This window comes from Schistocerca cancellata, unplaced genomic scaffold, assembly GCF_023864275.1.
Source record: "Schistocerca cancellata isolate TAMUIC-IGC-003103 unplaced genomic scaffold, iqSchCanc2.1 HiC_scaffold_505, whole genome shotgun sequence".
In the NCBI taxonomy this organism is placed as follows: Eukaryota; Metazoa; Arthropoda; class Insecta; order Orthoptera; family Acrididae; genus Schistocerca; species Schistocerca cancellata.
The window spans coordinates 23145-43614 of NW_026046519.1; the positions used below are offsets into that span (position 1 = coordinate 23145).

General features: G+C 51.5%; 37 non-coding genes across 37 annotated transcripts; 29 read left to right on the forward strand and 8 right to left on the reverse strand.

The window, feature by feature from the left end:
* Positions 1–689: 689 nt before the first annotated feature.
* Trnag-ucc (transfer RNA glycine (anticodon UCC)) lies at positions 690–761 on the reverse strand. The gene has a single exon. It is a non-coding gene; the product is annotated as a tRNA-Gly (tRNA).
* Positions 762–1081: 320 nt separating this feature from the next.
* On the forward strand, positions 1082–1152 carry Trnag-gcc (transfer RNA glycine (anticodon GCC)). The gene has a single exon. It is a non-coding gene; the product is annotated as a tRNA-Gly (tRNA).
* A 276-nt stretch (positions 1153–1428) lies between these two features.
* On the forward strand, positions 1429–1501 carry Trnam-cau (transfer RNA methionine (anticodon CAU)). Its single transcript has one exon. It is a non-coding gene; the product is annotated as a tRNA-Met (tRNA).
* Positions 1502–1956: 455 nt separating this feature from the next.
* Trnae-cuc (transfer RNA glutamic acid (anticodon CUC)) lies at positions 1957–2028 on the forward strand. The gene has a single exon. It is a non-coding gene; the product is annotated as a tRNA-Glu (tRNA).
* Positions 2029–2284: 256 nt separating this feature from the next.
* Trnai-aau (transfer RNA isoleucine (anticodon AAU)) lies at positions 2285–2358 on the forward strand. The gene has a single exon. It is a non-coding gene; the product is annotated as a tRNA-Ile (tRNA).
* A 744-nt stretch (positions 2359–3102) lies between these two features.
* Trnag-ucc (transfer RNA glycine (anticodon UCC)) lies at positions 3103–3174 on the reverse strand. Its single transcript has one exon. It is a non-coding gene; the product is annotated as a tRNA-Gly (tRNA).
* Positions 3175–3494: 320 nt separating this feature from the next.
* Trnag-gcc (transfer RNA glycine (anticodon GCC)) lies at positions 3495–3565 on the forward strand. The gene has a single exon. It is a non-coding gene; the product is annotated as a tRNA-Gly (tRNA).
* Positions 3566–3841: 276 nt separating this feature from the next.
* Positions 3842–3914, forward strand: Trnam-cau (transfer RNA methionine (anticodon CAU)). Its single transcript has one exon. It is a non-coding gene; the product is annotated as a tRNA-Met (tRNA).
* Positions 3915–4368: 454 nt separating this feature from the next.
* Positions 4369–4440, forward strand: Trnae-cuc (transfer RNA glutamic acid (anticodon CUC)). The gene has a single exon. It is a non-coding gene; the product is annotated as a tRNA-Glu (tRNA).
* A 256-nt stretch (positions 4441–4696) lies between these two features.
* On the forward strand, positions 4697–4770 carry Trnai-aau (transfer RNA isoleucine (anticodon AAU)). The gene has a single exon. It is a non-coding gene; the product is annotated as a tRNA-Ile (tRNA).
* A 744-nt stretch (positions 4771–5514) lies between these two features.
* Trnag-ucc (transfer RNA glycine (anticodon UCC)) lies at positions 5515–5586 on the reverse strand. Its single transcript has one exon. It is a non-coding gene; the product is annotated as a tRNA-Gly (tRNA).
* Positions 5587–5906: 320 nt separating this feature from the next.
* On the forward strand, positions 5907–5977 carry Trnag-gcc (transfer RNA glycine (anticodon GCC)). The gene has a single exon. It is a non-coding gene; the product is annotated as a tRNA-Gly (tRNA).
* Positions 5978–6780: 803 nt separating this feature from the next.
* Positions 6781–6852, forward strand: Trnae-cuc (transfer RNA glutamic acid (anticodon CUC)). Its single transcript has one exon. It is a non-coding gene; the product is annotated as a tRNA-Glu (tRNA).
* A 256-nt stretch (positions 6853–7108) lies between these two features.
* Positions 7109–7184, forward strand: Trnai-aau (transfer RNA isoleucine (anticodon AAU)). Its single transcript has one exon. It is a non-coding gene; the product is annotated as a tRNA-Ile (tRNA).
* A 743-nt stretch (positions 7185–7927) lies between these two features.
* Positions 7928–7999, reverse strand: Trnag-ucc (transfer RNA glycine (anticodon UCC)). The gene has a single exon. It is a non-coding gene; the product is annotated as a tRNA-Gly (tRNA).
* A 321-nt stretch (positions 8000–8320) lies between these two features.
* Positions 8321–8391, forward strand: Trnag-gcc (transfer RNA glycine (anticodon GCC)). Its single transcript has one exon. It is a non-coding gene; the product is annotated as a tRNA-Gly (tRNA).
* Positions 8392–8668: 277 nt separating this feature from the next.
* Positions 8669–8741, forward strand: Trnam-cau (transfer RNA methionine (anticodon CAU)). Its single transcript has one exon. It is a non-coding gene; the product is annotated as a tRNA-Met (tRNA).
* A 455-nt stretch (positions 8742–9196) lies between these two features.
* On the forward strand, positions 9197–9268 carry Trnae-cuc (transfer RNA glutamic acid (anticodon CUC)). The gene has a single exon. It is a non-coding gene; the product is annotated as a tRNA-Glu (tRNA).
* Positions 9269–9524: 256 nt separating this feature from the next.
* Positions 9525–9598, forward strand: Trnai-aau (transfer RNA isoleucine (anticodon AAU)). Its single transcript has one exon. It is a non-coding gene; the product is annotated as a tRNA-Ile (tRNA).
* Positions 9599–10344: 746 nt separating this feature from the next.
* Positions 10345–10416, reverse strand: Trnag-ucc (transfer RNA glycine (anticodon UCC)). Its single transcript has one exon. It is a non-coding gene; the product is annotated as a tRNA-Gly (tRNA).
* A 323-nt stretch (positions 10417–10739) lies between these two features.
* On the forward strand, positions 10740–10810 carry Trnag-gcc (transfer RNA glycine (anticodon GCC)). Its single transcript has one exon. It is a non-coding gene; the product is annotated as a tRNA-Gly (tRNA).
* A 274-nt stretch (positions 10811–11084) lies between these two features.
* Positions 11085–11157, forward strand: Trnam-cau (transfer RNA methionine (anticodon CAU)). Its single transcript has one exon. It is a non-coding gene; the product is annotated as a tRNA-Met (tRNA).
* A 453-nt stretch (positions 11158–11610) lies between these two features.
* On the forward strand, positions 11611–11682 carry Trnae-cuc (transfer RNA glutamic acid (anticodon CUC)). Its single transcript has one exon. It is a non-coding gene; the product is annotated as a tRNA-Glu (tRNA).
* Positions 11683–11936: 254 nt separating this feature from the next.
* Trnai-aau (transfer RNA isoleucine (anticodon AAU)) lies at positions 11937–12010 on the forward strand. Its single transcript has one exon. It is a non-coding gene; the product is annotated as a tRNA-Ile (tRNA).
* Positions 12011–12756: 746 nt separating this feature from the next.
* Positions 12757–12827, reverse strand: Trnag-ucc (transfer RNA glycine (anticodon UCC)). The gene has a single exon. It is a non-coding gene; the product is annotated as a tRNA-Gly (tRNA).
* Positions 12828–14024: 1197 nt separating this feature from the next.
* Positions 14025–14097, forward strand: Trnae-cuc (transfer RNA glutamic acid (anticodon CUC)). Its single transcript has one exon. It is a non-coding gene; the product is annotated as a tRNA-Glu (tRNA).
* A 256-nt stretch (positions 14098–14353) lies between these two features.
* Trnai-aau (transfer RNA isoleucine (anticodon AAU)) lies at positions 14354–14426 on the forward strand. Its single transcript has one exon. It is a non-coding gene; the product is annotated as a tRNA-Ile (tRNA).
* Positions 14427–15168: 742 nt separating this feature from the next.
* On the reverse strand, positions 15169–15240 carry Trnag-ucc (transfer RNA glycine (anticodon UCC)). Its single transcript has one exon. It is a non-coding gene; the product is annotated as a tRNA-Gly (tRNA).
* A 323-nt stretch (positions 15241–15563) lies between these two features.
* Positions 15564–15634, forward strand: Trnag-gcc (transfer RNA glycine (anticodon GCC)). The gene has a single exon. It is a non-coding gene; the product is annotated as a tRNA-Gly (tRNA).
* Positions 15635–15910: 276 nt separating this feature from the next.
* Trnam-cau (transfer RNA methionine (anticodon CAU)) lies at positions 15911–15984 on the forward strand. The gene has a single exon. It is a non-coding gene; the product is annotated as a tRNA-Met (tRNA).
* A 454-nt stretch (positions 15985–16438) lies between these two features.
* Trnae-cuc (transfer RNA glutamic acid (anticodon CUC)) lies at positions 16439–16509 on the forward strand. The gene has a single exon. It is a non-coding gene; the product is annotated as a tRNA-Glu (tRNA).
* A 257-nt stretch (positions 16510–16766) lies between these two features.
* Trnai-aau (transfer RNA isoleucine (anticodon AAU)) lies at positions 16767–16840 on the forward strand. Its single transcript has one exon. It is a non-coding gene; the product is annotated as a tRNA-Ile (tRNA).
* Positions 16841–17982: 1142 nt separating this feature from the next.
* Trnag-gcc (transfer RNA glycine (anticodon GCC)) lies at positions 17983–18053 on the forward strand. Its single transcript has one exon. It is a non-coding gene; the product is annotated as a tRNA-Gly (tRNA).
* A 278-nt stretch (positions 18054–18331) lies between these two features.
* Positions 18332–18404, forward strand: Trnam-cau (transfer RNA methionine (anticodon CAU)). The gene has a single exon. It is a non-coding gene; the product is annotated as a tRNA-Met (tRNA).
* A 505-nt stretch (positions 18405–18909) lies between these two features.
* On the forward strand, positions 18910–18982 carry Trnae-cuc (transfer RNA glutamic acid (anticodon CUC)). The gene has a single exon. It is a non-coding gene; the product is annotated as a tRNA-Glu (tRNA).
* Positions 18983–19239: 257 nt separating this feature from the next.
* Trnai-aau (transfer RNA isoleucine (anticodon AAU)) lies at positions 19240–19313 on the forward strand. The gene has a single exon. It is a non-coding gene; the product is annotated as a tRNA-Ile (tRNA).
* Positions 19314–20059: 746 nt separating this feature from the next.
* Positions 20060–20131, reverse strand: Trnag-ucc (transfer RNA glycine (anticodon UCC)). Its single transcript has one exon. It is a non-coding gene; the product is annotated as a tRNA-Gly (tRNA).
* Positions 20132–20470: the final 339 nt, after the last annotated feature.

Here is a 20470-nt window from a genome sequence, read left to right on the forward strand (position 1 = left end):
ACAAAGAAATCGTCACATTGTGTGGGAACTGATAGGGGACCAGAACGCGACTTGTCGGGACGCGCTAAAACACTTCACTGGTCACAGCACGGTGAACGCACAGTTTCTCGTCCGATCACCGCTACTGCGCGAAGCTGGACGTTGTCAGTGCTTGGGCGGGTGACCGCCTGCGAACACACGGCACTGCCGATAGTTTCAATTCGTATTTCTCTTTCCTCTTCGGTTTCGGAGCTGCAGCGCTATTCGGTCAAGGGCACTGGCGCCACATTTTGCCTCTCAGTATGCCAAGTCGCGCCGTGCGGCCACAGTGAAATGAAGGAGCGTGTTGAAAAATTTTCAACAAAGAAAAAAAAATGAAATGTACTAGTAATAAAACTGAATTTGTCTGACAGAACATGTAAAATCAGACAATACATGATAACAGGCAGCAGGTATTTACTTGAGGCATAAGTAATGTGGTGCCCGCCTCGCCATACCTCTCTCAGTCGTTTTGCGCGCTTGTTCTTTTTATATAGGCCGATTGGAGAGCGTCAGCTCTCGCGTCAGCTGAGCAAAGTCGAGACAAGTCGAGACTCAAGGAGAATCGACGCACACGCTATAGGGTGGCCTGCAGCGAGTAAGATGGGGAAAGAAACATTAATTGAAGGACGCGTGGCAAAAGTACTCATACGCAAAAGTTAAAAGCCGGCTGCGGTGGCCGGGAATCGAACCCGGATCAACTGCTTGGAAGGCAACTATGCTGACCATTACACCACCACCGCACGGTTTCCGTCCGCGCACGCCGCGCTGTGTCTGCTTCCCGCCTGTCGGCGGCGGCTCAAGGTGGTCGTAGCTGTAGGCGCATTACGGCGTAGGCGAGCGCATCCAGACAGCGTCTCTACGCACATTTCGCGTCCTTTGGCAAGAGTCGTCGCGTGCGTGCGCCGCAAGAGTACTTAGGCGATCGCGTTCGGGCGTCATTTTTAAGCAGTGCAGTGCAGGATTCAGCGTCTGTAGCATTCTCTCGAGAGGATGCGACGGCGCTGGACGGCAGTCCCACTTTCCCCTCAGGCGTCTGCCGCGGAAAGCACCAGGAAGCTGAGCATCGGTGGTTCAGTGGTAGAATGCTCGCCTGCCACGCGGGCGGCCCGGGTTCGATTCCCGGCCGATGCATCATTTTGTTTTTTCTCCGATAGTGGCGCTGCGTGTCTTTCGCACTCGAACTGCGTGAGCCATGAGAATGCACCGCGGTATTTCCGTGGGAAATAACCTAACATGCAGCGCACACGACTGCTCGTTTGGACTCTTGTGTGCTATTCTACATACTGGCGTCGGCCTAGCATCGCAAGTTGCCTGTCGCGCCGGGAATGCACGTGTAGCAACAGAAAAAAATGAGCCAGGAAGTGCAGACTCTCTACCACTGGTATTTGGTACTTACCGAGATCACTTGCCTCGGTAGCGCAGTAGGCAGCGCGTAAGTCTCATAATCTTAAGGTCGTGAGTTCGATCCTCAACCGGGGCATTTAATTTACTTTCGTCCACAGCTAAATTGACGGCTCTGGGGTTTGCGAAGCAGCGAAACACTTTGTACTTTGTTATCCACAAGGCTTCAACGACTCAGCGTGATAATGTTTACTTCCCGTTATTACTACTTGCAGTTCTTATGTAAAATTTTCAAGGAAAAAAGTACTAGTAATAAAACTGAATTTCGTACGATATAACGTGTAAAGTCACAATGTATGACCTGCTGTATGATGACAGGCAGCAGGTCTTTACTTGCGAAATAAGTAAATAAATATTACTACTTACAGCTTTGCTTTTCCTCCTACCCCTGTAACAACGAGGCATAAAGCAATGGATTGTGACTTTTGACATGCGCGCCTCGCCATGGGCGCGCGAAAAGGTGCTCGCAAACAGGGAAAGTGCGACACGGAAAGCGAGTGGACCGGGTGTAAAGCCGAGAGAGAAATGTGCATGTCCGGTGTGGTCTAGTGGCTAGGATACCTGGCTCTCACCCAGGAGGCCCGGGTTCGATTCCCGGTACCGGAACGGAATTTTTCGGAAAAAATCACGACAAGTTTTGACCCTGCGAAAGGCTGTTTCACGCCCTCCTCGCATTATAGCTACTGGTTCATAAACGTCAGCTGAAAACAGTCGAGAGAAACGGTCACGCAATGAAATTACTACGAGCAGCGGAATATAGGGAGAAGAGACGCTGCTCCACTGTTGGACTGCTACCATAGAAATGTTACATGGCAATACGCAGAGCAATTCCCGCGAAGCGATGGAAGGCTGTCTGCACCGAGGTCCGTTAGCTCAGTTGGTTAGAGCGTCGTGCTAATAACGCGAAGGTCGTGGGTTCGATCCCCCCACGGCCCACTACGATTTCACTCTTTCAAAAAGGCAACGCCGATTTCGGCGGGGAAGTATGGTGACAAAGAAATCGTCACATTGTGTGGGAACTGATAGGGGACCAGAACGCGACTTGTCGGGACGCGCTAAAACACTTCACTGGTCACAGCACGGTGAACGCACAGTTTCTCGTCCGATCACCGCTACTGCGCGAAGCTGGACGTTGTCAGTGCTTGGGCGGGTGACCGCCTGCGAACACACGGCACTGCCGATAGTTTCAATTCGTATTTCTCTTTCCTCTTCGGTTTCGGAGCTGCAGCGCTATTCGGTCAAGGGCACTGGCGCCACATTTTGCCTCTCAGTATGCCAAGTCGCGCCGTGCGGCCACAGTGAAATGAAGGAGCGTGTTGAAAAATTTTCAACAAAGAAAAAAAAATGAAATGTACTAGTAATAAAACTGAATTTGTCTGACAGAACATGTAAAATCAGACAATACATGATAACAGGCAGCAGGTATTTACTTGAGGCATAAGTAATGTGGTGCCCGCCTCGCCATACCTCTCTCAGTCGTTTTGCGCGCTTGTTCTTTTTATATAGGCCGATTGGAGAGCGTCAGCTCTCGCGTCAGCTGAGCAAAGTCGAGACAAGTCGAGACTCAAGGAGAATCGACGCACACGCTATAGGGTGGCCTGCAGCGAGTAAGATGGGGAAAGAAACATTAATTGAAGGACGCGTGGCAAAAGTACTCATACGCAAAAGTTAAAAGCCGGCTGCGGTGGCCGGGAATCGAACCCGGATCAACTGCTTGGAAGGCAACTATGCTGACCATTACACCACCACCGCACGGTTTCCGTCCGCGCACGCCGCGCTGTGTCTGCTTCCCGCCTGTCGGCGGCGGCTCAAGGTGGTCGTAGCTGTAGGCGCATTACGGCGTAGGCGAGCGCATCCAGACAGCGTCTCTACGCACATTTCGCGTCCTTTGGCAAGAGTCGTCGCGTGCGTGCGCCGCAAGAGTACTTAGGCGATCGCGTTCGGGCGTCATTTTTAAGCAGTGCAGTGCAGGATTCAGCGTCTGTAGCATTCTCTCGAGAGGATGCGACGGCGCTGGACGGCAGTCCCACTTTCCCCTCAGGCGTCTGCCGCGGAAAGCACCAGGAAGCTGAGCATCGGTGGTTCAGTGGTAGAATGCTCGCCTGCCACGCGGGCGGCCCGGGTTCGATTCCCGGCCGATGCATCATTTTGTTTTTTCTCCGATAGTGGCGCTGCGTGTCTTTCGCACTCGAACTGCGTGAGCCATGAGAATGCACCGCGGTATTTCCGTGGGAAATAACCTAACATGCAGCGCACACGACTGCTCGTTTGGACTCTTGTGTGCTATTCTACATACTGGCGTCGGCCTAGCATCGCAAGTTGCCTGTCGCGCCGGGAATGCACGTGTAGCAACAGAAAAAAATGAGCCAGGAAGTGCAGACTCTCTACCACTGGTATTTGGTACTTACCGAGATCACTTGCCTCGGTAGCGCAGTAGGCAGCGCGTAAGTCTCATAATCTTAAGGTCGTGAGTTCGATCCTCAACCGGGGCATTTAATTTACTTTCGTCCACAGCTAAATTGACGGCTCTGGGGTTTGCGAAGCAGCGAAACACTTTGTACTTTGTTATCCACAAGGCTTCAACGACTCAGCGTGATAATGTTTACTTCCCGTTATTACTACTTGCAGTTCTTATGTAAAATTTTCAAGGAAAAAAGTACTAGTAATAAAACTGAATTTCGTACGATATAACGTGTAAAGTCACAATGTATGACCTGCTGTATGATGACAGGCAGCAGGTCTTTACTTGCGAAATAAGTAAATAAATATTACTACTTACAGCTTTGCTTTTCCTCCTACCCCTGTAACAACGAGGCATAAAGCAATGGATTGTGACTTTTGACATGCGCGCCTCGCCATGGGCGCGCGAAAAGGTGCTCGCAAACAGGGAAAGTGCGACACGGAAAGCGAGTGGACCGGGTGTAAAGCCGGAGAGAAATGTGCATGTCCGGTGTGGTCTAGTGGCTAGGATACCTGGCTCTCACCCAGGAGGCCCGGGTTCGATTCCCGGTACCGGAACGGAATTTTTCGGAAAAAATCACGACAAGTTTTGACCCTGCGAAAGGCTGTTTCACGCCCTCCTCGCATTATAGCTACTGGTTCATAAACGTCAGCTGAAAACAGTCGAGAGAAACGGTCACGCAATGAAATTACTACGAGCAGCGGAATATAGGGAGAAGAGACGCTGCTCCACTGTTGGACTGCTACCATAGAAATGTTACATGGCAATACGCAGAGCAATTCCCGCGAAGCGATGGAAGGCTGTCTGCACCGAGGTCCGTTAGCTCAGTTGGTTAGAGCGTCGTGCTAATAACGCGAAGGTCGTGGGTTCGATCCCCCCACGGCCCACTACGATTTCACTCTTTCAAAAAGGCAACGCCGATTTCGGCGGGGAAGTATGGTGACAAAGAAATCGTCACATTGTGTGGGAACTGATAGGGGACCAGAACGCGACTTGTCGGGACGCGCTAAAACACTTCACTGGTCACAGCACGGTGAACGCACAGTTTCTCGTCCGATCACCGCTACTGCGCGAAGCTGGACGTTGTCAGTGCTTGGGCGGGTGACCGCCTGCGAACACACGGCACTGCCGATAGTTTCATTCGTATTTCTCTTTCCTCTTCGGTTTCGGAGCTGCAGCGCTATTCGGTCAAGGGCACTGGCGCCACATTTTGCCCTCTCAGTATGCCAAGTCGCGCCGTGCGGCCACAGTGAAATGAAGGGAGCGTGTTGAAAAATTTTCAACAAAGAAAAAAAAATGAAATGTACTAGTAATAAACTGAATTTGTCTGACAGAACATGTAAAATCAGACAATACATGATAACAGGCAGCAGGTATTTACTTGAGGCATAAGTAATGTGGTGCCCGCCTCGCCATACCTCTCTCAGTCGTTTTGCGCGCTTGTTCTTTTTATATAGGCCGATTGGAGAGCGTCAGCTCTCGCGTCAGCTGAGCAAAGTCGAGACAAGTCGAGACTCAAGGAGAATCGACGCACACGCTATAGGGTGGCCTGCAGCGAGTAAGATGGGGAAAGAAACATTAATTGAAGGACGCGTGGCAAAAGTACTCATACGCAAAAGTTAAAAGCCGGCTGCGGTGGCCGGGAATCGAACCCGGATCAACTGCTTGGAAGGCAACTATGCTGACCATTACACCACCACCGCACGGTTTCCGTCCGCGCACGCCGCGCTGTGTCTGCTTCCCGCCTGTCGGCGGCGGCTCAAGGTGGTCGTAGCTGTAGGCGCATTACGGCGTAGGCGAGCGCATCCAGACAGCGTCTCTACGCACATTTCGCGTCCTTTGGCAAGAGTCGTCGCGTGCGTGCGCCGCAAGAGTACTTAGGCGATCGCGTTCGGGCGTCATTTTTAAGCAGTGCAGTGCAGGATTCAGCGTCTGTAGCATTCTCTCGAGAGGATGCGACGGCGCTGGACGGCAGTCCCACTTTCCCCTCAGGCGTCTGCCGCGGAAAGCACCAGGAAGCTGAGCATCGGTGGTTCAGTGGTAGAATGCTCGCCTGCCACGCGGGCGGCCCGGGTTCGATTCCCGGCCGATGCATCATTTTGTTTTTTCTCCGATAGTGGCGCTGCGTGTCTTTCGCACTCGAACTGCGTGAGCCATGAGAATGCACCGCGGTATTTCCGTGGGAAATAACCTAACATGCAGCCGCACACGACTGCTCGTTTGGACTCTTGTGTGCTATTCTACATACTGGCGTCGGCCTAGCATCGCAAGTTGCCTGTCGCGCCGGGAATGCACGTGTAGCAACAGAAAAAAATGAGCCAGGAAGTGCAGACTCTCTACCACTGGTATTTGGTACTTACCGAGATCACCTTGCCTCGGTAGCGCAGTAGGCAGCGCGTAAGTCTCATAATCTTAAGGTCGTGAGTTCGATCCTCAACCGGGCATTTAATTTACTTTCGTCCACAGCTAAATTGACGGCTCTGGGGTTTGCGAAGCAGCGAAACACTTTGTACTTTGTTATCCACAAGGCTTCAACGACTCAGCGTGATAATGTTTACTTCCCGTTATTACTACTTGCAGTTCTTATGTAAAATTTTCAAGGAAAAAAGTACTAGTAATAAAACTGAATTTCGTACGATATAACGTGTAAAGTCACAATGTATGACCTGCTGTATGATGACAGGCAGCAGGTCTTTACTTGCGAAATAAGTAAATAAATATTACTACTTACAGCTTTGCTTTTCCTCCTACCCCTGTAACAACGAGGCATAAAGCAATGGATTGTGACTTTTGACATGCGCGCCTCGCCATGGGCGCGCGAAAAGGTGCTCGCAAACAGGGAAAGTGCGACACGGAAGCGAGTGGACCGGGTGTAAAGCCGGAGAGAAATGTGCATGTCCGGTGTGGTCTAGTGGCTAGGATACCTGGCTCTCACCCAGGAGGCCCGGGTTCGATTCCCGGTACCGGAACGGAATTTTTCGGAAAAAATCACGACAAGTTTTGACCCTGCGAAAGGCTGTTTCACGCCCTCCTCGCATTATAGCTACTGGTTCATAAACGTCAGCTGAAAACAGTCGAGAGAAACGGTCACACAATGAAATTACTACGAGCAGCGGAATATAGGGAGAAGAGACGCTGCTCCACTGTTGGACTGCTACCATAGAAATGTTACATGGCAATACGCAGAGCAATTCCCGCGAAGCGATGGAAGGCTGTCTGCACCGAGGTCCGTTAGCTCAGTTGGTTAGAGCGTCGTGCTAATAACGCGAAGGGTCGTGGGTTCGAATCCCCCCACGGCCCACTACGATTTCACTCTTTCAAAAAGGCAACGCCGATTTCGGCGGGGAAGTATGGTGACAAAGAAATCGTCACATTGTGTGGGAACTGATAGGGGACCAGAACGCGACTTGTCGGGACGCGCTAAAACACTTCACTGGTCACAGCACGGTGAACGCACAGTTTCTCGTCCGATCACCGCTACTGCGCGAAGCTGGACGTTGTCAGTGCTTGGGCGGGTGACCGCCTGCGAACACACGGCACTGCCGATAGTTTCAATTCGTATTTCTCTTTCCTCTTCGGTTTCGAGCTGCAGCGCTATTCGGTCAAGGCACTGGCGCCACATTTTGCCTCTCAGTATGCCAAGTCGCGCCGTGCGGCCACAGTGAAATGAAGGAGCGTGTTGAAAAATTTTCAACAAAGAAAAAAAAATGAAATGTACTAGTAATAAACTGAATTTGTCTGACAGAACATGTAAAATCAGACAATACATGATAACAGGCAGCAGGTATTTACTTGAGGCATAAGTAATGTGGTGCCCGCCTCGCCATACCTCTCTCAGTCGTTTTGCGCGCTTGTTCTTTTTATATAGGCCGATTGGAGAGCGTCAGCTCTCCGCGTCAGCTGAGCAAAGTCGAGACAAGTCGAGACTCAAGGAGAATCGACGCACACGCTATAGGGTGGCCTGCAGCGAGTAAGATGGGGAAAGAAACATTAATTGAAGGGACGCGTGGCAAAAGTACTCATACGCAAAAGTTAAAAGCCGGCTGCGGTGGCCGGGAATCGAACCCGGATCAACTGCTTGGAAGGCAACTATGCTGACCATTACACCACCACCGCACGGTTTCCGTCCGCGCACGCCGCGCTGTGTCTGCTTCCCGCCTGTCGGCGGCGGCTCAAGGTGGTCGTAGCTGTAGGCGCATTACGGCGTAGGCGAGCGCATCCAGACAGCGTCTCTACGCACATTTCGCGTCCCTTTGGCAAGAGTCGTCGCGTGCGTGCGCCGCAAGAGTACTTAGGCGATCGCGTTCGGGCGTCATTTTTAAGCAGTGCAGTGCAGGATTCAGCGTCTGTAGCATTCTCTCGAGAGGATGCGACGGCGCTGGACGGCAGTCCCACTTTCCCCTCAGGCGTCTGCCGCGGAAAGCACCAGGAAGCTGAGCATCGGTGGTTCAGTGGTAGAATGCTCGCCTGCCACGCGGGCGGCCCGGGTTCGATTCCCGGCCGATGCATCATTTTGTTTTTTCTCCGATAGTGGCGCTGCGTGTCTTTCGCACTCGAACTGCGTGAGCCATGAGAATGCACCGCGGTATTTCCGTGGGAAATAACCTAACATGCAGCGCACACGACTGCTCGTTTGGACTCTTGTGTGCTATTCTACATACTGGCGTCGGCCTAGCATCGCAAGTTGCCTGTCGCGCCGGGGAATGCACGTGTAGCAACAGAAAAAAATGAGCCAGGAAGTGCAGACTCTCTACCACTGGTATTTGGTACTTACCGAGATCACTTGCCTCGGTAGCGCAGTAGGCAGCGCGTAAGTCTCATAATCTTAAGGTCGTGAGTTCGATCCTCAACCGGGGCATTTAATTTACTTTCGTCCACAGCTAAATTGACGGCTCTGGGGTTTGCGAAGCAGCCGAAACACTTTGTACTTTGTTATCCACAAGGCTTCAACGACTCAGCGTGATAATGTTTACTTCCCGTTATTACTACTTGCAGTTCTTATGTAAAATTTTCAAGGAAAAAAGTACTAGTAATAAAACTGAATTTCGTACGATATAACGTGTAAAGTCACAATGTATGACCTGCTGTATGATGACAGGCAGCAGGTCTTTACTTGCGAAATAAGTAAATAAATATTACTACTTACAGCTTTGCTTTTCCTCCTACCCTGTAACAACGAGGCATAAAGCAATGGATTGTGACTTTTGACATGCGCGCCTCGCCATGGGGCGCGCGAAAAGGTGCTCGCAAACAGGGAAAGAGCGACACGGAAAGCGAGTGGACCGGGTGTAAAGCCGGAGAGAAATGTGCATGTCCGGTGTGGTCTAGTGGCTAGGATACCTTGCTCTCACCCAGGAGGCCCGGGTTCGATTCCCGGTACCGGAACGGAATTTTTCGGAAAAAATCACGACAAGTTTTGACCCTGCGAAAGGCTGTTTCACGCCCTCCTCGCATTATAGCTACTGGTTCATAAACGTCAGCTGAAAACAGTCGAGAGAAACGGTCACGCAATGAAATTACTACGAGCAGCGGAATATAGGGAGAAGAGACGCTGCTCCACTGTTGGACTGCTACCATAGAAATGTTACATGGCAATACGCAGAGCAATTCCCGCGAAGCGATGGAAGGCTGTCTGCACCGAGGTCCGTTAGCTCAGTTGGTTAGAGCGTCGTGCTAATAACGCGAAGGTCGTGGGTTCGATCCCCCCACGGCCCACTTACGATTTCACTCTTTCAAAAAGGCAACGCCGATTTCGGCGGGGAAGTATGGTGACAAAGAAATCGTCACATTGTGTGGGAACTGATAGGGGACCAGAACGCGACTTGTCGGGACGCGCTAAAACACTTCACTGGTCACAGCACGGTGAACGCACAGTTTCTCGTCCGATCACCGCTACTGCGCGAAGCTGGACGTTGTCAGTGCTTGGGCGGGTGACCGCCTGCGAACACACGGCACTGCCGATAGTTTCAATTCGTATTTCTCTTTCCTCTTCGGTTTCGGAGCTGCAGCGCTATTCGGTCAAGGGCACTGGCGCACATTTTGCCTCTCAGTATGCCAAGTCGCGCCGTGCGGCCACAGTGAAATGAAGGAGCGTGTTGAAAAATTTTCAACAAAGAAAAAAAAATGAAATGTACTAGTAATAAAACTGAATTTGTCTGACAGAACATGTAAAATCAGACAATACATGATAACAGGCAGCAGGTATTTACTTGAGGCATAAGTAATGTGGTGCCCCGCCTCGCCATACCTCTCTCAGTCGTTTTTGCGCGCTTGTTCTTTTTATATAGGCCGATTGGAGAGCGTCAGCTCTCGCGTCAGCTGAGCAAAGTCGAGACAAGTCGAGACTCAAGGAGAATCGACGCACACGCTATAGGGTGGCCTGCAGCGAGTAAGATGGGGAAAGAAACATTAATTGAAGGACGCGTGGCAAAAGTACTCATACGCAAAAGTTAAAAGCCGGCTGCGGTGGCCGGGAATCGAACCCGGATCAACTGCTTGGAAGGCAACTATGCTGACCATTACACCACCACCGCACGGTTTCCGTCCGCGCACGCCGCGCTGTGTCTGCTTCCCGCCTGTCGGCGGCGGCTCAAGGTGGTCGTAGCTGTAGGCGCATTACGGGTGCGTAGGCGAGCGCATCCAGACAGCGTCTCTACGCACATTTCGCGTCCTTTGGCAAGAGTCGTCGCGTGCGTGCGCGCAAGAGTACTTAGGCGATCGCGTTCGGGCGTCATTTTTTAAGCAGTGCAGTGCAGGATTCAGCGTCTGTAGCATTCTCTCGAGAGGATGCGACGGCGCTGGACGGCAGTCCCACTTTCCCCTCAGGCGTCTGCCGCGGAAAGCACCAGGAAGCTGAGCATCGGTGGTTCAGTGGTAGAATGCTCGCCTGCCACGCGGGCGGCCCGGGTTCGATTCCCGGCCGATGCATCATTTTGTTTTTTCTCCGATAGTGGCGCTGCGTGTCTTTCGCACTCGAACTGCGTGAGCCATGAGAATGCACCGCGGTATTTCCGTGGAAATAACCTAACATGCAGCGCACACGACTGCTCGTTTGGACTCTTGTGTGCTATTCTACATACTGGCGTCGGCCTAGCATCGCAAGTTGCCTGTCGCGCGGGAATGCACGTGTAGCAACAGAAAAAAATGAGCCAGGAAGTGCAGACTCTCTACCACTGGTATTTGGTACTTACCGAGATCACTTGCCTCGGTAGCGCAGTAGCCAGCGCGTAAGTCTCATAATCTTAAGGTCGTGAGTTCGATCCTCAACCGGGGCAATTTAATTTACTTTCGTCCACAGCTAAATTGACGGCTCTGGGTTTGCGAAGCAGCGAAACACTTTGTACTTTGTTATCCACAAGGCTTCAACGACTCAGCGTGATAATGTTTACTTCCGTTATTACTACTTGCAGTTCTTATGTAAAATTTTCAAGGAAAAAAGTACTAGTAATAAAACTGAATTTCGTACGATATAACGTGTAAAGTCACAATGTATGACCTGCTGTATGATGACAGGCAGCAGGTCTTTACTTGCGAAATAAGTAAATAAATATTACTACTTACAGCTTTGCTTTTCCTCCTACCCCTGTAACAACGAGGCATAAAGCAATGGATTGTGACTTTTGACATGCGCGCCTCGCCATGGGCGCGCGAAAAGGTGCTCGCAAACAGGGAAGTGCGACACGGAAAGCGAGTGGACCGGGGTGTAAAGCCGGAGAGAAATGTGCATGTCCGGTGTGGTCTAGTGGCTAGGATACCTTGCTCTCACCCAGGAGGCCCGGGTTCGATTCCCGGTACCGGAACGGAATTTTTCGGAAAAATCACGACAAGTTTTGACCCTGCGAAAGGCTGTTTCACGCCCTCCTCGCATTATAGCTACTGGTTCATAAACGTCAGCTGAAAACAGTCGAGAGAAACGGTCACGCAATGAAATTACTACGAGCAGCGGAATATAGGGAGAAGAGACGCTGCTCCACTGTTGGACTGCTACCATAGAAATGTTACATGGCAATACGCAGAGCAATTCCGCGAAGCGATGGAAGGCTGTCTGCACCGAGGTCCGTTAGCTCAGTTGGTTAGAGCGTCGTGCTAATAACGCGAAGGTCGTGGGTTCGATCCCCCCACGGCCCACTACGATTTCACTCTTTCAAAAAGGCAACGCCGATTTCGGCGGGGAAGTATGGTGACAAAGAAATCGTCACATTGTGTGGGAACTGATAGGGGACCAGAACGCGACTTGTCGGGACGCGCTAAAACACTTCACTGGTCACAGCACGGTGAACGCACAGTTTCTCGTCCGATCACCGCTACTGCGCGAAGCTGGACGTTGTCAGTGCTTGGGCGGGTGACCGCCTGCGAACACACGGCACTGCCGATAGTTTCAATTCGTATTTCTCTTTCCTCTTCGGTTTCGGGAGCTGCAGCGCTATTCGGTCAAGGGCACTGGCGCCACATTTTGCCTCTCAGTATGCCAAGTCGCGCCGTGCGGCCACAGTGAAATGAAGGAGCGTGTTGAAAAATTTTCAACAAAGAAAAAAAAATGAAATGTTACTAGTAATAAAACTGAATTTGTCTGACAGAACATGTAAAATCAGACAATACATGATAACAGGCAGCAGGTATTTACTTGAGGCATAAGTAATGTGGTGCCCGCCTCGCCATACCTCTCTCAGTCGTTTTGCGCGCTTGTTCTTTTTATATAGGCCGATTGGAGAGCGTCAGCTCTCGCGTCAGCTGAGCAAAGTCGAGACAAGTCGAGACTCAAGGAGAATCGACGCACACGCTATAGGGTGGCCTGCAGCGAGTAAGATGGGGAAAGAAACATTAATTGAAGGACGCGTGGCAAAAGTACTCATACGCAAAAGTTAAAAGCCGGCTGCGGTGGCCGGAATCGAACCCGGATCAACTGCTTGGAAGGCAACTATGCTGACCATTACACCACCACCGCACGGTTTCCGTCCGCGCACGCCGCGCTGTGTCTGCTTCCCGCCTGTCGGCGGCGGCTCAAGGTGGTCGTAGCTGTAGGCGCATTACGGCGTAGCGAGCGCATCCAGACAGCGTCTCTACGCACATTTCGCGTCCTTTGGCAAGAGTCGTCGCGTGCGTGCGCCGCAAGAGTACTTAGGCGATCGCGTTCGGGGCGTCATTTTTAAGCAGTGCAGTGCAGGATTCAGCGTCTGTAGCATTCTCTCGAGAGGATGCGACGGCGCTGGACGGCAGTCCCACTTTCCCCTCAGGCGTCTGCCGCGGAAAGCACCAGGAAGCTGAGCATCGGTGGTTCAGTGGTAGAATGCTCGCCTGGCCACGCGGGCGGCCCGGGTTCGATTCCCGGCCGATGCATCATTTTGTTTTTTCTCCGATAGTGGCGCTGCGTGTCTTTCGCACTCGAACTGCGTGAGCCATGAGAATGCACCGCGGTATTTCCGTGGGAAATAACCTAACATGCAGCGCACACGACTGCTCGTTTGGACTCTTGTGTGCTATTCTACATACTGGCGTCGGCCTAGCATCGCAAGTTGCCTGTCGCGCCGGGGAATGCACGTGTAGCAACAGAAAAAAATGAGCCAGGAAGTGCAGACTCTCTACCACTGGTATTTGGTACTTACCGAGATCACTTGCCTCGGTAGCGCAGTAGGCAGCGCGTAAGTCTCATAATCTTAGGTCGTGAGTTCGATCCTCAACCGGGGCATTTAATTTACTTTCGTCCACAGCTAAATTGACGGCTCTGGGGTTTGCGAAGCAGCGAAACACTTTGTACTTTGTTATCCACAAGGCTTCAACGACTCAGCGTGATAATGTTTACTTCCCGTTATTACTACTTGCAGTTCTTATGTAAAATTTTCAAGGAAAAAAGTACTAGTAATAAAACTGAATTTCGTACGATATAACGTGTAAAGTCACAATGTATGACCTGCTGTATGATGACAGGCAGCAGGTCTTTACTTGCGAAATAAGTAAATAAATATTACTACTTACAGCTTTGCTTTTCCTCCTACCCCTGTAACAACGAGGCATAAAGCAATGGATTGTGACTTTTGACATGCGCGCCTCGCCATGGGCGCGCGAAAAGGTGCTCGCAAACAGGGAAAGTGCGACACGGAAAGCGAGTGGACCGGGTGTTAAAGCCGGAGGAGAAATGTGCATGTCCGGTGTGGTCTAGTGGCTAGGATACCTGGCTCTCACCCAGGAGGCCCGGGGTTCGATTCCCGGTACCGGAACGGAATTTTCGGAAAAAATCACGACAAGTTTTGACCCTGCGAAAGGCTGTTTCACGCCCTCCTCGCATTATAGCCTACTGGTTCATAAACGTCAGCTGAAAACAGTCGAGAGAAACGGTCACGCAATGAAATTACTACGAGCAGCGGAATATAGGGAGAAGAGACGCTGCTCCACTGTTGGACTGCTACCATAGAAATGTTACATGGCAATACGCAGAGCAATTCCCGCGAAGCGATGGAAGGCTGTCTGCACCGAGGTCCGTTAGCTCAGTTGGTTAGAGCGTCGTGCTAATAACGCGAAGGTCGTGGGTTCGATCCCCCACGGCCCACTACGATTTCACTCTTTCAAAAAGGCAACGCCGATTTCGGCGGGGAAGTATGGTGACAAGAAATCGTCACATTGTGTGGGAACTGATAGGGGACCAGAACGCGACTTGTCGGGACGCGCTAAAACACTTCACTGGTCACAGCACGGTGAACGCACAGTTTCTCGTCCGATCACCGCTACTGCGCGAAGCTGGACGTTGTCAGTGCTTGGGCGGGTGGACCGCCTGCGAACACACGGCACTGCCGATAGTTTCAATCGTATTTCTCTTTCCTCTTCGGTTTCGGAGCTGCAGCGCTATTCGGTCAAGGGCACTGGCGCCACATTTTGCCTCTCAGTATGCCAAGTCGCGCCGTGCGGCCACAGTGAAATGAAGGAGCGTGTTGAAAAATTTTCAACAAAGAAAAAAAAATGAAATGTACTAGTAATAAAACTGAATTTGTCTGACAGAACATGTAAAATCAGACAATACATGATAACAGGCAGCAGGTATTTACTTGAGGCATAAGTAATGTGGTGCCCGCCTCGCCATACCTCTCTCAGTCGTTTTGCGCGCTTGTTCTTTTTATATAGGCCGATTGGAGAGCGTCAGCTCTCGCGTCAGCTGAGCAAAGTCGAGACAAGTCGAGACTCAAGGAGAATCGACGCACACGCTATAGGGTGGCCTGCAGCGAGTAAGATGGGGAAAGAAACATTAATTGAAGGACGCGTGGCAAAAGTACTCATACGCAAAAGTTAAAAGCGGCTGCGGTGGCCGGGAATCGAACCCGGATCAACTGCTTGGAAGGCAACTATGCTGACCATTACACCACCACCGCACGGTTTCCGTCCGCGCACGCCGCGCTGTGTCTGCTTCCCGCCTGTCGGCGGCGGCTCAAGGTGGGTCGTAGCTGTAGGCGCATTACGGCGTAGGCGAGCGCATCCAGACAGCGTCTCTACGCACATTTCGCGTCCTTTGGCAAGAGTCGTCGCGTGCGTGCGCCGCAAGAGTACTTAGGCGATCGCGTTCGGGCGTCATTTTTTAAGCAGTGCAGTGCAGGATTCAGCGTCTGTAGCATTCTCTCGAGAGGATGCGACGGCGCTGGACGGCAGTCCCACTTTACCCCTCAGGCGTCTGCCGCGGAAAGCACCAGGAAGCTGAGCATCGGTGGTTCAGTGGTAGAATGCTCGCCTGCCACGCGGGCGGCCCGGGTTCGATTCCCGGCCGATGCATCATTTTGTTTTTCTCCGATAGTGGCGCTGCGTGTCTTTCGCACTCGAACTGCGTGAGCCATGAGAATGCACCGCGGTATTTCCGTGGGAAATAACCCTAACATGCAGCGCACACGACTGCTCGTTTGGACTCTGTGTGCTATTCTACATACTGGCGTCGGCCTAGCATCGCAAGTTGCCTGTCGCGCCGGGAATGCACGTGTAGCAACAGAAAAAAAATGAGCCAGGAAGTGCAGACTCTCTACCACTGGGTATTTGGTACTTACGAGATCACTTGCCTCGGTAGCGCAGTAGGCAGCGCGTAAGTCTCATAATCTTAAGGTCGTGAGTTCGATCCTCAACCGGGGGCATTTAATTTACTTTCGTCCACAGCTAAATTGACGGCTCTGGGGTTTGCGAAGCAGCGAAACACTTTGTACTTTGTTATCCACATGGCTTCAACGACTCAGCGTGATAATGTTTACTTCCCGTTATTACTACTTGCAGTTCTTATGTAAAATTTTCAAGGAAAAAAGTACTAGTAATAAAACTGAATTTCGTACGATATAACGTGTAAAGTCACAATGTATGACCTGCTGTATGATGACAGGCAGCAGGTCTTTACTTGCGAAATAAGTAAATAAATATTACTACTTACAGCTTTGCTTTTCCTCCTACCCCTGTAACAACGAGGCATAAAGCAATGGATTGTGACTTTTGACATGCGCGCCTCGCCATGGGCGCGCGAAAAGGTGCTCGCAAACAGGGAAAGTGCGACACGGAAAGCGAGTGGACCGGGTGTAAAGCCGGAGAGAAATGTGCATGTCCGGTGTGTCTAGTGGCTAGGATACCTGGCTCTCACCCAGGAGGCCCGGGTTCGATTCCCGGTACCGGAACGGAATTTTTCGGAAAAAATCACGACAAGTTTTGACCCTGCGAAAGGCTGTTTCACGCCCTCCTCGCATTATAGCTACTGGTTCATAAACGTCAGCTGAAAACAGTCGAGAGAAACGGTCACGCAATGAAATTACTACGAGCAGCGGAATATAGGGAGAAGAGACGCTGCCTCCACTGTTTGGACTGCTACCATAGAAATGTTACATGGCAATACGCAGAGCAATTCCGCGAAGCGATGGAAGGCTGTCTGCACCGAGGTCCGTTAGCTCAGTTGGTTAGAGCGTCGTGCTAATAACGCGAAGGTCGTGGGTTCGATCCCCCCACGGCCCACTACGATTTCACTCTTTCAAAAAGGCAACGCCGATTTCGGCGGGGGAAGTATGGTGACAAAGAAATCGTCACATTGTGTGGGAACTGATAGGGTGACCAGAACGCGACTTGTCGGGACGCGCTAAAACACTTCACTGGTCACAGCACGGTGAACGCACAGTTTCTCGTCCGATCACCGCTACTGCGCGAAGCTGGACGTTGTCAGTGCTTGGGCGGGTGACCGCCTGCGAACACACGGCACTGCCGATAGTTTCAATTCGTATTTCTCTTTCCTCTTCGGTTTCGGAGCTGCAGCGCTATTCGGTCAAGGGCACTGGCGCCACATTTTGCCTCTCAGTATGCCAAGTCGCGCCGTGCGGCCACAGTGAAATGAAGGAGCGTGTTGAAAAATTTTTCAACAAAGAAAAAAAAATGAAATGTACTAGTAATAAAACTGAATTGTCTGACAGAACATGTAAAATCAGACAATACATGATAACAGGCAGCAGGTATTTACTTGAGGCATAAGTAATGTGGTGCCCGCCCTCGCCATACCTCTCTCAGTCGTTTTGCGCGCTTGTTCTTTTTATATAGGCCGATTGGAGAGCGGTCAGCTCTCGCGTCAGCTGAGCAAAGTCGAGACAAGTCGAGACTCAAGGAGAATCGACGCACACGCTATAGGGTGGCCTGCAGCGAGTAAGATGGGGAAAGAAACATTAATTGAAGGACGCGTGGCAAAAGTACTCATACGCAAAAGTTAAAAGCCGGCTGCGGTGGCCGGAATCGAACCCGGATCAACTGCTTGGAAGGCAACTATGCTGACCATTACACCCACCACCGCACGGTTTCCGTCCCGCGCACGCCGCGCTGTGTCTGCTTCCCGCCTGTCGGCGGCGGCTCAAGGTGGTCGTAGCTGTAGGCGCATTACGGCGTAGGCGAGCGCATCCAGACAGCGTCTCTACGCACATTTCGCGTCCTTTGGCAAGAGTCGTCGCGTGCGTGCGCCGCAAGAGTACTTAGGCGATCGCGTTCGGGCGTCATTTTTAAGCAGTGCAGTGCAGGATTCAGCGTCTGTAGCATTCTCTCGAGAGGATGCGACGGCGCTGGACGGCAGTCCCCACTTTCCCCTCAGGCGTCTGCCGCGGAAAGCACCAGGAAGCTGAGCATCGGTGGTTCAGTGGTAGAATGCTCGCCTGCCACGCGGGCGGCCCGGGTTCGATTCCCGGCCGATGCATCATTTTGTTTTTTCTCCGATAGTGGCGCTGCGTGTCTTTCGCACTCGAACTGCGTGAGCCATGAGAATGCACCGCGGTATTTCCGTGGGAAATAACCTAACATGCAGCGCACACGACTGCTCGTTTGGACTCTTGTGTGCTATTCTACATACTGGCGTCGGCCTAGCATCGCAAGTTGCCTGTCGCGCCGGGAATGCACGTTGTAGCAACAGAAAAAAATGAGCCAGGAAGTGCAGGACTCTCTACCACTGGTATTTGGTACTTACCGAGATCACTTGCCTCGGTAGCGCAGTAGGCAGCGCGTAAGTCTCATAATCTTAAGGTCGTGAGTTCGATCCTCAACCGGGGCATTTAATTTACTTTCGTCCACAGCTAAATTGACGGCTCTGGGGTTTGCGAAGCAGCGAAACACTTTGTACTTTGTTATCCACAAGGCTTCAACGACTCAGCGTGATAATGTTTACTTCCCGTTATTACTACTTTGCAGTTCTTATGTAAAATTTTCAAGGAAAAAAGTACTAGCACACTTAAATCACGTACGGATTTAACGTTAAAAGTAACGTTTATTAAGTTTTAATTTTTTTTTTTTTTTAATTGATTTTTTAGGTTTATTGACCGCTGGATGATTGACAGGCAAGCAGGTCCCTTTACTTGCGAAATAAGTAAATAAATATTACTACTTACAGCTTTGCTTTTTCCTCACTACCCCTGTAACAACGAGGCATAAAGCAATGGGATTGTGACTTTTGACATGCGCGCCTCGCCATGGGCGCGCGAAAAGGTGCTCGCAAACAGGGAAAGTGCGACACGGAAAGCGAGTGGACCGGGGTGTAAAGCCGGAGAGAAATGTGCATGTCCGGTGTGGTCTAGTGGCTAGGATACCTGGCTCTCACCCAGGAGGCCCGGGTTCGATTCCCCGGTACCGGAACGGAATTTTTCGGAAAAATCACGACAAGTTTTGACCCTGCGAAAGGCTGTTTCACGCCCTCCTCGCATTATAGCTACTGGTTCATAAACGTCAGCTGAAAACAGTCGAGAGAAACGGTCCACGCAATGAAATTACTACGAGCAGCGGGAATATAGGGAGAAGAGACGCTGCTCCACTGTTGGACTGCTACCATAGAAATGTTACATGGCAATACGCAGAGCAATTCCCGCGAAGCGATGGAAGGCTGTCTGCACCGAGGTCCGTTAGCTCAGTTGGTTAGAGCGTCGTGCTAATAACGCGAAGGTCGTGGGTTCGATCCCCCCACGGCCCACTACGATTTCACTCTTTCAAAAAGGCAACGCCGATTTCGGCGGGAAGTATGGTGACAAAGAAATCGTCACATTGTGTGGGAACTGATAGGGGGACCAGAACGCGACTTGTCGGGACGCGCTAAAACACTTCACTGTCACAGCACGGTGAACGCACAGTTTCTCGTCCGATCACCGCTACTGCGCGAAGCTGGACGTTGTCAGTGCTGGGCGGGTGACCGCCTGCGAACACACGGCACTGCCGATAGTTTCAATTCGTATTTCTCTTTCCTCTTCGGTTTCGGAGCTGCAGCGCTATTCGGTCAAGGGCACTGGCGCCACATTTTGCCCTCTCAGTATGCCAAGTCGCGCCGTGCGGCCACAGTGAAATGAAGGAGCGTGTTGAAAAATTTTCAACAAAGAAAAAAAAATGAAATGTACTAGTAATAAAACTGAATTTGTCTGGACAGAACATGTAAAATCAGACAATACATGATAACCGGCAGCAGGTATTTTACTTGAGGCATAAGTAATGTGGTGCCCGCCTCGCCTACCTCTCTCAGTCGTTTTGCGCGCTTGTTCTTTTTATATAGGCCGATTGGAGAGCGTCAGCTCTCGCGTCAGCTGAGCAAAGTCGGAGACAAGTCGAGACTCAAGGAGAATCGACGCACACGCTATAGGGTGGCCTGCAGCGAGTAAGATGGGGAAGAGAAACATTAATTGAAGGACGCGTGGCAAAAGTACTCATACGCAAAAGTTAAAAGCCGGCTGCGGTGGCCGGGAATCGAACCCGGATCAACTGCTTGGAAGGCAACTATGCTGACCATTACACCACCACCGCACGGTTTCCGTCCGCGCACGCCGCGCTGTGTCTGCTTCCCGCCTGTCGGCGGCGGCTCAAGGGTCGGTCGTAGCTGTAGGCGCATTACGGCGTAGGCGAGCGCATCTGACAGCGTCTCTACGCACATTTCGCGTCCTTTGGCAAGAGTCGTCGCGTGCGTGCGCCGCAAGAGTACTTAGGCGATCGCGTTCGGGCGTCATTTTTAAGCAGTGCAGTGCAGGATGTCAGCGTCTGTAGCATTCTCTCGAGAGGATGCGACGGCGCTGGACGGCAGTCCCACTTTCCCCTCAGGCGTCTGCCGCGGAAAGCACCAGGAAGCTGAGCATCGGTGGTTCAGTG